The sequence below is a fragment of the Theropithecus gelada genome, chromosome X, assembly GCF_003255815.1.
Source record: "Theropithecus gelada isolate Dixy chromosome X, Tgel_1.0, whole genome shotgun sequence".
Taxonomy (NCBI): Eukaryota; Metazoa; Chordata; class Mammalia; order Primates; family Cercopithecidae; genus Theropithecus; species Theropithecus gelada.
The window spans coordinates 89,139,984-89,151,649 of record NC_037689.1 but is presented as its reverse complement, the minus strand read 5'-3'; the positions used below and the strand labels follow the sequence as shown (position 1 = coordinate 89,151,649).

The 11,666-nt window shown below is 36.1% G+C and overlaps 1 pseudogene; it reads right to left on the bottom strand.

The window, feature by feature from the left end:
- Positions 1-8,637: 8,637 nt before the first annotated feature.
- On the bottom strand, positions 8,638-9,597 carry LOC112615833 (annotated as a pseudogene).
- Positions 9,598-11,666: the final 2,069 nt, after the last annotated feature.

Genomic DNA, 11,666 nt, shown 5'->3' with positions numbered 1-11,666 from the left:
TTCATTCATGATTTGGCTCTCTGTTTGTCTGTTATTGCTGTATAAGAATGCTTGTGATGTTTGCACGTTGATTTTGTATCCTGAGACTTTGCTGAAGTTGCTTATCAGCATCAGAGGATTTTGGGCTGAGATGATGGGGTTTTCTAAATATACAATCATGTCATCATCAAACAGGGACAATTTGACTTCTTCTTTTCCTAACTGAATACCCTTGATTTCTTTCTCTTGCCTAATTGCCCTAGCCAGCACTTCCAACACTATGTTGAATAGGAGTGGTGAGAGAGGGCATCCCTGTCTTGTGCCAGTTTTCAAAGGGAATGCTTCCAGGTTTTGCCCATTCAGTATGATATTAGCTGTGGGTTTGTCATAAATAGGTCTTTTGATTTTGAGATATGTTCCATCAATACGGAATTTATTGAGCGTTTTTAGCATGAAGGCTGTTGAATTTTGTCAAAGGCCTTTACTGCATCCATTGAGATAATCATGTGGTTTTTGTCTTTGGTTCTGTTTATATGCTGGATTACGTTTATTGATTTGTGTATGTTGAACCAGCCTTGCATCCCAGGGATGAAGCCCACTTGATCATGGTGGATAAGCTTTTTGATGTGCTGCTGGATTCGGTTTGCCAGTCTTTTATTGATGATTTTTGCATGGATGTTCATCAGGGATATTGGTCTAAAATTCTCTTTTTTTGTTTTGTCTCTGCCAGGCTTTAGTATCAGGATGATGTTGGCCTCATAAAATGAGTTAGGGAGGATTCCCTCCTTTTCTATTGATTGGAATAGTTTCAGAAGGAATGGTAAAAGCCCCTCCTTGTACCTCTGGAGGAATTCAGCTGTGAATCCGTCTGGTCCTGGACTTTTTTTGGTTGGTAGGCTATTAATTATTGCCTCAATTTCAGAGCCTGCTATTGGTCTATTCAAGGATTCAGTTTCTTCCTGGTTTAGTCTTGGCAGAGTGTAAGTTTCCAGGAAATTATCCATTTCTTCTAGGTTTTCAAGTTTATTTGCGTAGAAGTGTTTATAGTATTATCTGATGGCAGTTTGTATTTCTGTGGGGTCGGTGGCGATATCCCCTTTAGCATTTTTTATTGCATCGATTTGATTCTTCTCTCTTTTCTTCTTTATTAGTCTTGCTAGTGGTCTACCAATTTTGTTGATCTTTTCAAAAAACCAGCTCCTGGATTCATTGATTTTTTTGGAGGGTTTTTTGTGTCTCTATCTCCTTCAGTTCTGCTCTGATCTTAGTTATTTCTTGCCTTCTGCCAGCTTTTGAATGTGTTTGCTCTTGCTTCTCTAGCTCTTTTAATTGTGATGTTTGAGTGTCAATTTTAGATCTTTCCTGCTTTCTCTTGTGGGCATTTAGTGCTATAAATTTCCCTCTACACACTGCTTTAAATGTGTCCCAGAGATTCTGGTATGTTGTATCTTTGTTCTCATTGGTTTCAAAGAACATCTTTCTTTCTGCTATCATTTCGTTATTTACCCAGTAGTCATTCAGGAGCAGGTTGTTCAGTTTCCATGTAGTTGAGCAGTTTTGATTGAGTTTCTTAGTCCTGAATTCTAGTTTGATTGCACTGTGGTCTGAGAGGCAGTTTGTTATAATTTGTGTTCTTTTACATTTGCTGAGGAGTGATTTACTTCCAACTATGTGGTCAATTTTGGAATAAGTGTGATGTGGTGCTGAGAAGAATGTATATTCTGTTGATTTGGGGTGGAGAGTTATATCGATATCTATTAGGTCCTCTTGATGCAGAGTTGAGTTCAATTACTGGATATCCTTGTTAGCTTTCTGTCTCATTGATCTGTCTAATGTTGACAGTGGGGTGTTAAAGTCTCTCATTATTATTGTATGGGAGTCTAAGTCTCTTTGTAAGTCTCTAAGGACTTGCTTTATGAATGTGGGTGCTCCTGTATTGGTTGCATATATATTTAGGATAGTTAGCTCTTCCTGTTGAATTGATCCCTTTACTATTCTGGAATGGCCTTCTTTGTCTCTTATGATCTTTCATGGTTTAAAGTCTGTTTTATCAGAGACTAAGATTGCAACCTCTGCTTTTTTTTGTTTTGTTTTGTTTTCCGTTTGCTTCGTAGATCTTCCTCCATCCCTTTATTTTGAGCCTATGTGTGTCTCTGCATGTGAGATGGGTCTCCTGAATACAGTAAACTGATGAGTCTTGACTCTTTATCCAATTTGCCAGTCTGTGTCTTTTAATTGGAGCATTTAGTCCATTTACATTTAAAGTTAATATTGTTATATGTGAACTTCATCGTGTCATTATGATATTAGCTGGTTATTTTGCTCGTTGGTTGATGCAGTTTCTTCCTAGCATTGATGGACTTTATATTTTGGCATGTTTTTGCAATGGCTGGTATCGGTTGTTCCTTTCCATGTTTAGTGCTTCCTTCAGCATCTCTTGTAGGGCAGGCCTGGTGGTGACAAAATCTCTAAGCATTTGCTTGTCTGTAAAGGATTTTATTTCTCCTTCACTTATGAAACTTAGTTTGGCTGGATATGAAATTCTGGGTTGAAAATTCTTTTCTTTAAGAATGTTGAATATTGGCCCCCACTCTCTTCTGCTTTGGAGAGTTTCTGCTGAGCGATCTGCTGTTAGTCTGATGGGCTTCCCTTTGTGGGTAACCCGACCTTTCTCTCTGGCTGCCCTTAAGATTTTTTCCTTCATTTCAACTTTGGTGAATCTGGCAATTATGTGTCTTGGAGTTGCTCTTCTCGAGGAGTATCTTTGTGGCGTTCTCTGTATTTCCTGGATTTGAATGTTGGCCTGCCTAACTAGGTTGGGGAAGTTCTCCTGGATGATATCCTGAAGAGTGTTTTCCAACTTGGTTCCATTTTCCCCGTCACTTTCAGGCACACCAATCAGACGTAGGTTTGGTCTTTTCACATAATCCCATATTTCTGGGAGGCTTTGTTCATTTCTTTTTACTCTTTTTTCTCTGCACTTCTCTTCTCGCTTCATTTCATTCATTTGATCTTCAATCACTGATACTCTTTCTTCCAGTTGATCGAGTCGGTTACTGAAGCTCGTGCATTTGTCACGTAGTTCTCATGTCATTGTTTTCATCTCTATCAGTTCTTATATGGTCTTCTCTGCATTGATTATTCTACTTATCCATTCTTCAATTCTTTTTTCAAGGTTTTTAGTTTCTTTGCACTGGTTACGTAGTTCCTCCTTTAGCTCTGAGATGTTTGATCAACCGAAGCCTTCTTCTCTCAACTCATCTAAGTCATTCTCTGTCCAGCTTTGTTCCGTTGCTGGCAATGAGCTGCATTCCTTTGGAGGGGGAGATGCGCTCTGATTTTTTGAATTTCCAGTTTTTCTGCACTGCTTTTTCCCCATCTTTGTGATTTTCTCTGTCTTTGGTCTTTGATGATGGTGATGTACTGATGGGGTTTTTTTATGGGTGTCCTTTCTGTTTGTTAGTTTTCCTTCTCAGAGCCAGGACCCTCAGGTGCAGGTCTGTTGGAGTTTGCTTGAGGTCCACTCCAGACCCTGTTTGTCTGGGTATCAGCAGCAGAGGCTGCAGAAGATAGAATATTGCTGAACAGCGAGTGTTGCTGTCTGATTCTTGCTCTGGAAGCTTCATCTCAGGGGTGACCCAGTTGTGTGAGGTGTGAGGTGTCTGTCTGCACCTAGTGGGGGATGTCTCCCAGTTAGGCTACTCAGGGATCAGGGACCCACTTGAGCAGGCAGTCTGTCCATTCTCAGATCTCAACTTCCATGCTGGGAGAACCACTGCTCTCTTCAAAGCTGTCAGACAGGGACTTTTACAGCTGCAGAGGTTTCTGCTGCTTTTTTTTCCACTATGTTGAATTTAAGTGGTGAGAGTTGGCATCCCTGTGTTGTTCTGGATCTTAGATAAAAGGGTTTTAATTTTTCAACAATGAATACAATGTTGTTGCCTTATCATATACAGTTATTATTGTGTTGAGTGTTGGGGTGATCAGACCCAACACCAGGTCGTGGGGGCCCCCACACCCCCCAACAGGTGTGTGATGTTCCTCTCCCTGTGTCCATGTGTTCTCATTGTTCAACTGCCACTTATGAGTGAAAACATGTGGTGTTTGGTTTTCTGATCCTGTGTTAGTTTGCTGAGAATGATGGTTTCCAGCTTCATCCATGTTCCTGCAAAGGACATGAACTCATTCTTTTTTATGGCTGCATAGTATTCCATAGTATATATGTGCCACATTTTCATTATCCGGTCTACCATTGAGGTGCATTTGGTCTGGTTTTAAGTCTTTGTTATTGTAAATAGTGCTGCAGTAAACATACGTGTGCATATGTCTTTATAGTAGAATGATTTATTATCCTTTGGGTATATACCCAGTAATGGGATTGCTGGGTCAAATGGTATTTCTAGTTCTAGATCCTGGAGCAATTGACACACTGTCTTCCACAATGATTGAACGAATTTACACTCCCACCAACAGTGTAAAAATGTTCCCATTTCTTCTATTCATCTCCAGCATCTGTTGTTTCCTGACTTTTTAATGATTGCCCTTTTTACTGTCATGAGATGGTAGCTCATTGAGGTTTTGATTTGCATTTCTCTAATGACCAGTGATGATGAGCTTTTCTTCATATGTTTCTTGACCGCATAGATTTTGTCTTTTGAGAAGGGTCTGTTCATATCCTTCGCCCACTTTTTAATAAGGTTGTTTTGGGTTTTTTTTCTTGTAAATTTGTTTAAGTTCCTTGTAGGTTCTGGATATTAGACCTTTGTCAGATGGGTAGATTGCAAAAATATTCTCCCATTCTATAGGTTGCCTGTTTACTCTGATGATAGTTTCTTTTGCTGTGCAGAAGCTCTTTAGTTTAATTAGATTTCATTTATTAATTTTGGCTTTGCTTGCAATTGCTTTTGGTGTTTTAGTCATGAAGTCTTTGCCCATGCCTACGTTCTAAATGGTATTGCCTAGGTTTTCTTCCAGGGTTTTTATGGTTTCAGGCTTTGCATTTAAGTCTTTAATCCATCTTGAGTTATTCCACTGAGGTATAATGTTAGGTTATGTATTTGAGACCTTTCTTTTTTCATGTGAGCATTTATTATAATATACTTTTCTCTTAAAACTATTGTTGCTGCATTCCATAAGTTTGGTATGTTTTCATTTTTGTCTCAAGATGTTTTTCAGTTTCCTTTTAAAATTTTTTATTGACTCCTTGGTTGTTCATGAACACGTTTAATATCCATGTATTTGTGAATTTTTTAAATTTCTTCTGTTATTGATTTCTGGTTTTATACCATTGTCATCTGAAAAGTTACTTCATATGATTTAAGTTTTCTTAAAATTTCTATGACTCCTCTTGTGGCTTAACCTATGGTCTATCCTGGAGAATGTTTCATGGGCACTTGAAAAGAGTGTGTATTATAGTCCTGCTTGATGGAATATTCTCTGTATGTCTCTTGTTTCCATTTGATCAAAACTGTTTTTTGAGTCTTCTGTTTTTTATTAATTTTCTGTTTGAATACCTGATAATTATTGAAAGTGGGGTATTTAAGTACCCTACTCTTATTGTATTGCAATCTATCTCTTCAGATTCTTTAGTATTTGCCTTTAGTATTTAGGTGCTCCAATACTGGGTACATGTAAATTTGCAATTTCATATATATATTCTTTTAACAAATTGATCTTTTTGGTATTATAAAATGTTTCTATGTCTCTTTTTGCAGTTGCTTTTACATAAAGTTTATTTTACTTTATATAAATATTTCTACCCCAAATCTCTTTGGGTTTTCATTGCATGGAATACCTTTTTCTATTCTTTGACTTTCATTCTACATGTATCCTAATATCCAGAATAATAGAAAAATGCCCACTTTTGCCACTTCCACTCAACATAGTATTGAAAGTCCTTGTCAGAGAAATAACGCTAGAGATGAAATAAAAGTCATCTAAATGAGAAAGAAATTGCTATCTGCAGATGTCATATTATATGGAAAAAATTCTAAATATGTCACTAACAAACTAGAACAGGTAAACAAATTTAGTAAAGTTTCAGAATACAAAATCAAGAAACAAAAATCAATAGATTTTCTTTACATTAACAATGAACTATCTGAAAAATAAATCAAGAGAGATATTCCATTTACAATAACTATTCCAAAAAATAAATAAATGAATTACTTAGGAACAAATTTAACCAAAGCAAATGATATATATAATGAAAACTATAAAAACATTTATGAAAGAAATTGAAAAACATAAGTAAATAAAAAGTTAGCCCATGTTTATGGATTTAAAGAATTATTTTTTTAATGTTTATACCACTCAGAGTGATCTAAAAATTCAGCACAATTCCAATGTCATTTTTCTTAAAAATAGAAAAAAGTCCTAAAATCTCCAATTGTTAAGACAATTATGAACAAAAAGAACAGAGCTGGAGATATCATGCTACCTGATTTTAAACTATCCTACAACATGGTGGTAATTCAAACAGCATGGATCTGAAATAAAAGTAGACGCATCAAAAAATGGATCAGAATATAGAGCCCAGAAATAAATGAATAAACTCACATATATATGGTCTATTGACTTTCAACAAAGGTTTCAAGTATGTACAATGAGAAAAGGACAATCTCTTCGATAAATGGTGTTGGGGAAACCAAATATCCATATACAAAACAATAAAATTTGACCCTTGTCTCACACATTATAAAAAATTAACTCAAAATAAATTAAAAACTTAAACATGAGACCTAAAACTACAAAACCCATTAGAAGAAAGCATAGGGGCCTGGGCAATGTTATTTAATACTTGACTCCAAAAGCAAAAATAGACAAATGGGATTACATTGAAATAAAACATTTCTGTGCAACAGAGAAAACAATACAGTGAAGAGACAACCTACTCATATGGATAAAATATTTGAAAGCCATATATTTGATAAGCAGTTAATGACCACAGTCTATAAAGAACTCAACGAACTCCATAGAAAGAAAACAAACAATTCCATTAAGAAATAGGCAAAAAACATGGATGAGACTGGAGGTCATTATTGTTGAGTTTAATAAGCCAAGCACAGAAAGACAAATCCTGCATGTTCTCACTTATACATGGAAGGTAAAAAGGTGGATCTTATGAAGATAGAGAGCAGATAAGGGATTACCATGGGCCAGGAATAGTACAGGGTAGGGAGGATAAAGAGAAGTTGATTAATAGGTACAAATATATGCTTGGATAGAAAAAAAATAAGACCTAGTGTTAGATAGATTGTCAGCATGACCATAGTTTACAATAATCTAGTGTATTACTATAAAATAGCTAGAAGAAAGAATTTGAATAGTTCTAACATAAAGAAAACACAACTTTTTTAGAGTGATAGATATGCCAAGCACACTGATTTCAACTTTACAAATTATATGAATGTATTAAATAATCACATTAACTTCAAATAATAAAATAAAATTTAACTCACTTTTTAAAAAGAAATGGGCTAGAAACCTGAATAGACACTTTTAAAAGAAGACATACAGATGGCCCACAGATGTGAAAAAGCCCTCAACATCACTAATCATTAAGGACATGCAAATTAAAACAACATTGATATATCACCTCACTTCTGTTAGAATGGCTATTATCAAAAAGACAAAGATTAAGTTTTGGCAGGGATGGAGAGAAAAGGGAACACTTGTACATTATTGGGGGAAATAAAAATTAGTACAGTCATTATGAAAAACAGTGTGGAGACTCCTCAAGAAACTAAAAATAAAATTACCATATGATCCAGCAATCCCACTTCTAGGAATTTACCCAAAACATTTAGAATCAGTATTTCAGAGATGTCATTGCAGCACTGTTCACAATAGCCAAGTTATAGAATCAACCTGTGTCCATCAACACAAAAATGGATAAAGAAAATGTGATAGATAGATAGATAGATAGATACAAATATACATAGATCTATATCTATATCTACATATCTACATATAGATATACATACAGTGTAATACTACTTAGCTTTTTTGGAATTTTTAAAAATTTTTATTAAAGATTTTAAAAACAATTCCTAAAATACTGACCCTTCCAGAAAACTAGGTATACATACATTGTGTCTGTTTTGTTAAAATTTGCATTAGACACAAACATAAAAACCATGAAACAAGCCACCATTCTCCAACAATTTGAGCAAAGATAAAACTCTGAAGAACAACATGGATGGCTTGCAAAGGATGAGCTCTTTACGCACCGCAAAAAAAGAAGCACAAATGAATGAGTGTGTTCACTTGTTACAATGAATTGAACCTTTGGTATTAGGAATCAGAGCATTTCGTCATATAGGATTACCATGTATTATAAAAGGGCATAGTGTCAAAGGAATAGAAACAGCAGCATTCAAATGCAGCTTCATAAACTAGGCAATAAAACACTCTATAGCATGTTTCTCTGTCATCCATCACTGAATACACCACTAGCAACTTTGAAATTTTAAAAAAGTAAGAAAAGAAAAAACGAACTATAACCACTTTTATTTTCTCTGTTTAAAATCAAACAGAAAACAAGCATCAATTCTGTTATACACTAACATCTTCAAAATACGTCATTTGTACAAGAGAAAGTCTAAGAACAAAAAATATGTTTACAGAGATCCAAACATAACTGAGTGATAGTGCCTCTCACACAGCTTTACAATGGTACTCAAGAGGAGCCACTTGATAATCACTGGCCCTACACAAAGTTGCAGAATTCTTTGCAGGTACTTTAGGAAATCATGAAGATAATTCAGTAATAAAGCAAGGCTCTTCTCATCCAGTAGTGTATAGGCCAACATTGCTCCAATTTATACAAATAATCTCAGTAAATATGGCACTTTATACACCGGGAAAATGGCTGCATCAGGGTGATCTGCAAGAATTTCAGCATACAGTTGTCTCAGATTTGTAGGGTAGGTGGGTGCCCAACATTACGTTGAAGTATTCTTTTATCCCTGGCATAACTTCATTAACAGCATAGTCATTATCTGTGTTTCCATGAGATTTCTTGTAATTTGCATAATCCTTTATAGTGAAACCCACATTCTTCTTTGCAGAAAGATAAAACAGCTGTTTTTGCCTGGTAATTAAGTCCCAGTCATCAACAAGCAATAGTTTTAGCTCTTCAGGAACTTTATTTTATCTTCAACTCTGTTCATAAATGTTTCCTCATTTTCAAGAGTAGGATCTACCCAGGCCCTTTTCTTCCAAAAAGGCTGCAGAATCTCACTGCTACTGTCACCATCTCCATTTCCAGGTTTTTTCTGTTTCTTCTTTTTTGTTTTCACGTCAATATTTTTCTGTTGCACACAAGATGTCTTATTTCCTGGGGCAGCCCCTCTCATCTTTCCCTCTGCATGTTGTTCCTGACTGACTTTTTAAAGTTCTGTTTCTGCACATTGGTGTCCACGTATTTGACTACTCTGTTCTCTGGAATGATTCAACCCTATTTTTATTCCAACAATTGTAATGTACAAAGTATTTCACTTGTTTGTCCTTTATGGCAACCTCTACGCACTTTGCTTCATAAAAAAGAGGCCGAAGAGAGTGCAGCACTCACTCACCCTCCTGGAGTTTCGGCTTTGGCTCCTCCTTTGCCATCATTTATAAGTGATTCACTGCCTCCTCATTCTTCCAGCACCCCCAACTACCACACCCAACTCGCTCCTATTTAGCTCTTTAAAATGAAGATTTTTTTTTTAAATTTTCAACAAGGATGAAATTGGAGAACATTGAGATAAGTGAAATAAGCCAAACACAGAAAGACAAATGCTGTATATTCTCATTTATACATGGAATCTAAAATGATTTAGCTTATAGAAGCAGAGAGTAGAATGCTGGTTACCATAAGCTAGGGGTAGACAGAATGGAAAGATACTAGTCTAAGGATACAAAGCCTGTGAGATAGGAAAAATAAGTTTAATATTTATTTATTTACTTTTACAGTAAAGTGAAAGCAAGTTTATTAGGAAAGTAAAGGAATAAAAGAATGGCTACTCTGTAAGCAGAGCAGTGGCTTGAGCTGTTCAACTGAAGATATTTATTATTACTTCTTGATTATATGCTAAGCAAGGGGTGTATTATTCATGAGTTTTCTGGGAAAGGGGTGAGCAATCCCCAAAACTGAGTGTTTCTTCCCTTTTTAGAACATATAGGGTAACTTCCTGACGTTGCCACGGCATTTGTAAACTATTATGGCATTGGTGGGAGTGTCTCTTTGCATGCTAATGCATTATCATTAGTGTATAATGAGCAGTGAGGATGACCAGAGGTCACTCTTGTTGCCATCTTAACTTTGGTGGGTTTTGGCTGGCTTCTTTGCTGTAGCCTGTTTCATCAGCAAAGTCTTTATGACCTGTATCTTGTGCCAACGTTCTATCTCATCCTGTGACTAAAAACGTCTTAACATCCTGGGAATGCAGCCCAGTAGGTCTCAGCCTTATTTTACCCAGCCCGTATTCAAGATAGAGTTGCTCTGGTTCAAACACCTCTTGCATATTTCTCCCCTCCCTTTTGTAAGAGAACACTTAATCCTAAGCATTGTAGAGGGATGAAAATTTGTCTTCTGTAACTTCTTCAGGCTGAACAGGGGCAATAATATTCCTCCCTAATTATTAAGGTCTCTCGTATTTGGGATAGAGAGGAGCTCAGTCAGAAAGCTTCGGTATGTCAAGGGGCATTCATAACTCTGAGTTCCAACAAAAGGTGATATCTGGAAGATTAATAAGTGTTCAATTTAAGAAGACATTCAGTAAACTTATCTTGTGTTCCTATACAAAGAGTACAACAGCACTATATTCTACAACAATAAAGCAAAATAAGCAAAATTATCCAAAGTAACTAAATAAGAAGGCAGTCCATGAACTGTGCAACCATTGGAACCAAGCTGATATGGGGTTGCTATATGATTCCAATATGTGTTTAGAATTAGAATATTAATACTGATCCGGATTTTTATATTACCTATCCCTCTTGTTTCTTCTGGGATGCAGCCAGAGATCACTGGTTGATTCACAGAAATAAGCAATCAGTCTAAATTGCAGATAACTATGTTGTCTAATAACTATTAGATAACATAGTTTTTGAAACATAACTTTTCTCTCTCCAGTCTCCCATTTGTACTAAAGATAAATCATGGTAAGACCAATTTGGATTATTATACTTGGCCTGATTATTTGTATAAAGTGCAGCAAGAATAATTATTTGTCACATAAGCTCTTTTTAAATTGGCTTTGATGGAACTCTGTTCCATAAGGAATCTCAGATATGACATTTTTTAAAGCTGAACACAGCCATGGGTTTGTGGCATCAAATGCCTGTGAGTTGGGTAAATTCTTCTCCTCCTGAGGATCTAATATAAACTTGGGGCTCCTGGGCCTGTCAGAAAGTGACAATCTTTACTTACCACAGGTAAGGAACTCTGCACAGGTACTGTGTAGACAAGGTAGGAGGCCAGTTTTAGCAAGGGGCTTTTATTGGCTCTATAAGTCAAGTCGAATTTCTTAAAGAAAAGCACAACATTCCAGTCAAAGCATTGGTAAAATAACCGGTTTCTCCAGTTGTGTCCTGCTGCAAAGGAAAATGGATTTTTATTGTACTTATGCAAATAGCTATGTTGCCATAAGTTAAGTATAATCACAACTAGTTTCCGAATACTGGAGAAATCAGGTAGA